We start from the raw sequence: 6,479 nt of genomic DNA on the forward strand, positions 1-6,479 counted from the left end.
TTATTCTAAATAATATGCTATCAAAAAGTCATTTTTGACGCTTATTATCATGTAACATTTCCAAATCCCAATTAACAGTATATATGACAAATGGGACACTGATTATATACAAATCTCGAATTCTTTATCACAAACGTAAATAATAAACCTTTAATATGAGTGTGTATAAATATTGTGTATGCACTATTGCCTTCAATTGTCTCAAACAAATACACACATCCAATATTATTAAACCTAAAAGTGTATATTAAATCTATTAAAAACATACCTCAATACATACCCAAATACACAAATAACTGAGATTGCTTCCAAGTTTCATATTATACCTCTAGACACTCAAAGGATTATACACAATTGAAGCCCAAGGAAATAATAGAATAATACTCCCAAATCCTTCCATATTGAGCACATGGGTACAATCCGATCATACAAAGATCTGTAGAATTTTAATCACCAAAATAACACTTAAAATGGATCACAATGTACTTCCATATCCATCAATTGATTCACAACTATACAATAAGATCATCAAGAGATTTGATTTTTTTTACATCTATTTAACTAGTAAACTCAATCAGATGAAAACATACTCCATCAAAAAAAAATCATCACCTTTGATCTCTCTCTCTCTCTCTCTCTCTCTCTCTCCTGTTAACAAAAAAAAAACAAAAAAAAGGAACAGCCGAAGCTGCTATTTCCACCCTCGACAACTAGCAGACCCAGGTACCCGATGCTTGTTGCTGCTACCTTCAACGCCTGCAACTCCCCCTTCTCCCTTCTGTTTCAAAGGTCAATAGCCCCATTTTCGTGTTCCCTTTCCTGTGAAAACATCAAACCCAAACAATCCTGTTACCCCCTATCGATTTCTATAAAAAAAACAAACCCAAACATCCTTCTTTTTCCTCCATTGATTCCTATCAAAAAAAAAAAAAAAAAAAAAGGGAAAGAAAGAACGAAGGAGCTGCAGAAGCAGCCCCATCCACTCAGCTATTTGAATATCGAGCAACCAAACGCCCTCACTCGAGCTGCTACTGTCGTCAGTTCCTCCCACCGAACCACCTCCTTTTCCCTCGCTCTCCTTCTCTTCTGTTCCTATCGATGAAAGACCTCCGAAGGTCTCGACTTCATCGCTGCTGCTGCTCGCATCGCACCAGGCGGACCGATTCCCTTTCTCCCTTCGCACATCACCATCGGAGCAGGAAGAAAGCTTCGCTGCTCTTCCCTCCGTCTCTTCCGCCCCGTCGAACCCCGGAGACGACCACCATCTCGCAATCGATCGACGAAAATGGTGCCACCTGCGAGCCTTCAATTTCCCCTCTCTTCGTTCACCTGTTCCGTTCCTACGTGATTTCCTTTGTCAACGATTCGTATCCTTTATCCGATCAACGAATGGCAACGGGTTTAAAAAGCCCTAATTTTTATTAAGTTGGACCCTTAAACACAATTAGTCCCTCCATGAGAATCCTTTTCGTAAAAACCCTAATCCCTTTTAAATTCTTTTAAAAATGACAAAATGAACCCTTATTTGACAAAGCATTAAGAAATCAGTCCCACACCCCAAATATTGGACCCATTATTCAGAAAATCCCCTCCTTAGTTATTTTTAGCAAGACAGATCCCAATATTCAAACATTAATCCCATTAGAACCATTTTGATCCCTCCTTTAATTTATTTTAACCAAGCAGTCTTATTTTGGTGAATTAAATTACCAAACAGTTCCCAATGGTTTAAATTCGTTAAGAAAAGGTCCCGAAAGTATTTCAAAGTTCAAGAATTGTGGTTTGCGGTTTCTCACGTCAAGCTTCTCAAAAGAAATTGAATTCGAACGAATGGAACTCAAGCAGTCCTATTTTGGTGAATTAAATTACCAAGAATTGTGGTTTGCGGTTTCTCAAGTCAAGCTTCTCAAAAGAAACCGAATTCGAACAAATGGAACTCACGCTTCAAGGGTGAGTACTTATGGCCCCCTTTTTAATTTTTTAATTATTTCGGGGGGAATACATGTGCCTATATACCTTGTTTATACAAATATATTATCCTTCATGCGAAAATACAGTAAATGTGGTTTAAAAATGTTGTTTAATGATTTAACATATTATTACAAACAAACTAGTATAAACTTTTTGTATATGTATACAGGTTATTTTATTGTGAAATAACTAGTCCACACAAGAAATGCTACACGATACAAAAATATATGATTTTTATGTGACATTATATATTATAACAAACACGTCATAAAACTTTATAGTATTTTAATGATTTAATCTATTACTATTCATGTATAATTATATGTTTAAATACATAAAGTTTATACATGTACATATGTTCATTACTTTGAAACATACATCTTTATAAAAACGAGTACATTACACTTTTACATACATACCAAGCGTACTCGGCTTTTATAAACTTTATACAATGAAATTCATTATGCCTAGTGACTTAATCACAATTAGGTTAGGGCTAAGAGTTATTCACATACTTTTTAGTTAAGGGCTTTTTAGTGAGACAATATTCATTAGCTGAGTCTAAACACTTAGCATAGTCAAACAATTATAACCGTTAATCTTCGGAGCGAGATTATGTATAGATCTATACGGGGTTGACATCCCTACCTGAGGTTGCTAGCTATAACCTCGACCGATCAATCAAAGCGAGTGATAAGTGTCTATAATTATTACTACAACGTCCAATGAAGCGTTGTAGGGGGTATATTCATTTACATAGCTTGGTTATAGGACTTACTATAAACATTAACTGGAATATATTTCTCTCTCTCTCACACACACACACACACACACACACACACACACACACCCTCTCTCTCTCTTTCGCTCTCTCTCTGTCTCTCTCTCTCTCACTACAAACCATGGGCTTGGTTGCTTTCAAAACTATTTTAAGTATGGAATTACTTATGTAAACGTACAATTTGGTTTTCAAGTATAATCAAAGATTCTTTACAAATACGGTTTTAAGTATGGATTTACTTATACAAAGATACATTTTGGCTTTCAAAGACTCTTTACAAACACAGTTTTAACAATTGTTATACATACAAAGATAATATTTTTAGACTTATGAGAAGTATTACTGCTGTTAGCAGAAAACCTGTAACTCTCACCGACCTTATGTTGACCCTCAAAACTACATGTATTTTCAGGGAATCACTAAACTGACATTCAAGACGTATTGGATTACAGGTGACAAGTTTACTTGCTCTTGTATTAAATGCCTATCTATTAAGGCAATTCATATACTATTATTATTACTTGTAAAAACCTTGTATTCAATATCAAGATGGAACACGAATGATATTTTGTTTATTGTTGTACTTGTGCTATATATTCAGTTTACCTGTGATCCATGAACTTAGTTGCACAACCTGACGTGTTCAGCCGCCTCGTCCGGGGGTGTGACGCTGTAATTGTTCAATAGTTGAACAAGAGAGGGATTCTATGTAACACCCAAACCGGAACGGCGGAAACATTCGGGGGCGGAGGACGTCATGTACAATATCACAACAATTGTATAATAGTAATCAAAGCAACAACAACAACCATTGTATTAATAATAAAGTGTTTACATTGTATTTCAATCACAACCTGATTGATTTCAAAAGTAAATAACAGAACAAAGACCTGAAGCTACTATGCTCCATCTTCTCGGAATCTGTGTGTGTACCTCTCTACTAGATACCTGAGAATACAAGTGTTTTTGAAAGTGTATCAACATTTAAGTTGGTGAGTTCATAAGTATTTTTATTTGCAAAGATATGTTCTTTGTTCTTTGAAAGTGTTACTGTGTTCCTCCAGAAAATCCTATATTTTCTTATTAGTTGAATGGAATGTAGTCTTAGTACCTTAAGACAAAAATTTGTATAAGTTTCTTACACTTAAAGAATGATGCTTTGAAACTATATAAATAATCGTATTTGTTTCTAGAAAATCCTATATTTTCTATAAAGATGAATTGTGGTCTTTAATGTTCCACGACCGAAAGATGTAAGTATAAATGACATACTTAGTTTGATAACGTGTAGTTTTATTATTAAGGAAAACTAGTTGAAGACGTGTTTGCCCTGTAAACTTGTTTGCTTTCAAAGTATTGACGTTCATCCCGAAAAATCCTATATTTTTTCCTTAAAGCTGATTTGTAAACTTGTTTGCTTGAAAAGTATTGACATTTATCCCGGAAAATCCTATATTTTCCTTAAAGTTGATTTGTAAACTTGTTTGCATGAAAAGTATTGACATTTATCCCAGAAAATCCTACATTTTTCCATAAAACTGAGTTGTAAACTGTTTGTTTGTAAAATAATCGTATCTATCCCAGAAAATATTATATTTTCCATAAAACTGAGTTGTAAACTGTTTATTTGTAAAGTAATTGTAGCTATACCGGAAAATCCTATATTTTCCATAAAATTGAGTGTTTGTAAAGTAATCGTATCTATACTGGAAAATCCTATATTTTCCATAAAATTGAGTTGTAAACGGTTTATTTGTAAAGTAATCATATCTATCCCGGAAATCCTATATTTCCATAAAACTGAGTTGTATACGGTTTGTTTGTAAAGTAATCGTATCTATCCCAGAAAATCCTATATTTTCCTTAAAGCTGAGTTGTAAACTTAATTACCCCAAAACCGAGAAGTGTAAGTATATTACCATACTTCAAGCTGAATTGTAGTCTTAATTACTCTAAGATCGAGAAGTGTAAGTATATTACCATACTTAAAGCTGGATTGTAGTCTTAATTACTCTAAGACCGAGAAGTGTAAGTATATTACCATACTTAAAGTTAGATTGTAGTCTTAATTACTCTAAGACCGAGAAGTGTAAGTATATTACGATACTTAAGTTAATGACATGTAGGTTTATTCGTTTATAAAACCGTTTGAAGAGATGTGTTTTTCGCGTAAAAATAACTGTATTGTCAATTTCACATAAAATAAGTGTATTGTCATTTATCATGTGAGTTTTCATAACCGTGCTAACAAATGATTTGCCTGCTGTAACGTTCTTCAAGCGTCGTTATGTTTGATATTTGTCACCCATAAGCCGGTCATGTTGTAGCTAACAGCCAGGGTGCGGGGTCATCAATCTCGTATAAATCTATACACAAGTATCACGCTCTCCGGAAGGAGACTCGGGTTATAAAACAAGTCTTCCATGTATACCTAGGTAGGTATAATGAAGACGGTGTCTCACAAATTTCCAACGATTTTACGTATTTTTGCAATGAAATCGATTGTATATAAAATTGTTACCTCTTTCGCAATAGTTATAAGATATAAAAATAATTGTATTTTTATATAATCGTTTCTTTGCCCTCAAAGGGTAAAATAATGAGAATGTTTTCCAAACTATACCTAGTATAGTATAAAAATACGTGTTTCGTCGAAAATGATAACCGTTTCATTTGAGCATGTTTTGCATGTAGGCGTTTGTAAACTTGGTAATAACGTTGTTTCGCATATTTGATGTTTTCACGTAATAGATACATAAAATGTAAGAAAACATAAACAATGGTTTGTATATTAACACAAGTTTCCTTGTATTTTACTTGTATCCCCCCCCCTTAAAACATAGAAAAAGTTAATAAAAGTGTAGGGGTATAAACTCACTTGATAAAGCGGTGATTTGGGCAGCGCTTCGTTACTAGAAATGATTTTCCTTGACGAAACCCTGAGATTCTATTTTAAAGTGGCTTGAGAGGGTGTAAAGTGTGAAAGAAATGGTAAAGTCGTAAAATAACCCGGGAGGTCTCGCATCCTATTTATGGTAGTGAACTGGTCCTCGGTACGCTGCGTACTTGTGAAGCACGTTGCGCGTTCCGGTACACGGGGCGTTCGGTGATACATGGCTTTGGTTCGGTTTCCATGCTTCGGACGTATCGATGGTGCAAGATACGTGTCCACCATACGAAGAAGGAGGCGATGTGGCCGACACCGGACCAAGCTTCCGAGTACGCGGGGCGTAATCTCGTACGTTGGGCGTACGACTTCGGTCAGACCCCGAATTTTGTGCCTCAAACTTCAAAAATTCATATCTTTCGCATAAAAGCTCTGTTTACCATTGAACTACTATTGACGAGATCTTCGATTCTCGTTTAGGTTGTTTCGCCTAAAAATCCCTCGATCTTTAATTCGAATTTCAGGTTGTACACTGCTATGTCGAATCTTAGAAAATTCATAACTTCGTCATATGAAGTCAGATTCGTATGTTCTTTTTGTGCACGCTTTCGGTTTAACGTATACTACGACTTTCATTTAGATCGCTAAGACTAAAAAGTATTTTATTGTAAACTCACTTTTTACGACACACAGCGTCGTGCCGGTTTTGTCGCGAAACTTTGATAGGCCATAACTTTTTCGTTATAGCTCGGTTTTCGGTGTTCTTTATATTTCCGTAATCCTTGTCACTACCACTATTACATTGAATTTAAATAAGGGGTTGTTATATTATCCCCCCAT

The 6,479-nt window shown here is 35.1% G+C and overlaps 1 long non-coding RNA gene across 1 annotated transcript; it reads right to left on the reverse strand.

Moving 5' to 3' along the window:
• Positions 1-471: 471 nt before the first annotated feature.
• On the reverse strand, positions 472-1,362 carry LOC145168691 (uncharacterized). Its single transcript, XR_013742013.1, has 2 exons — positions 989-1,362; positions 472-819 (listed from the first exon to the last, which is right to left on the reverse strand). It is a non-coding gene; the product is annotated as an uncharacterized LOC145168691 (long non-coding RNA).
• Positions 1,363-6,479: the final 5,117 nt, after the last annotated feature.

Source organism: Lactuca virosa, chromosome 4 (assembly GCF_052849685.1).
Source record: "Lactuca virosa cultivar CGN04683 chromosome 4, Lactuca_virosa_CGN04683_v6, whole genome shotgun sequence".
NCBI classification, from domain to species: domain Eukaryota; kingdom Viridiplantae; phylum Streptophyta; class Magnoliopsida; order Asterales; family Asteraceae; genus Lactuca; species Lactuca virosa.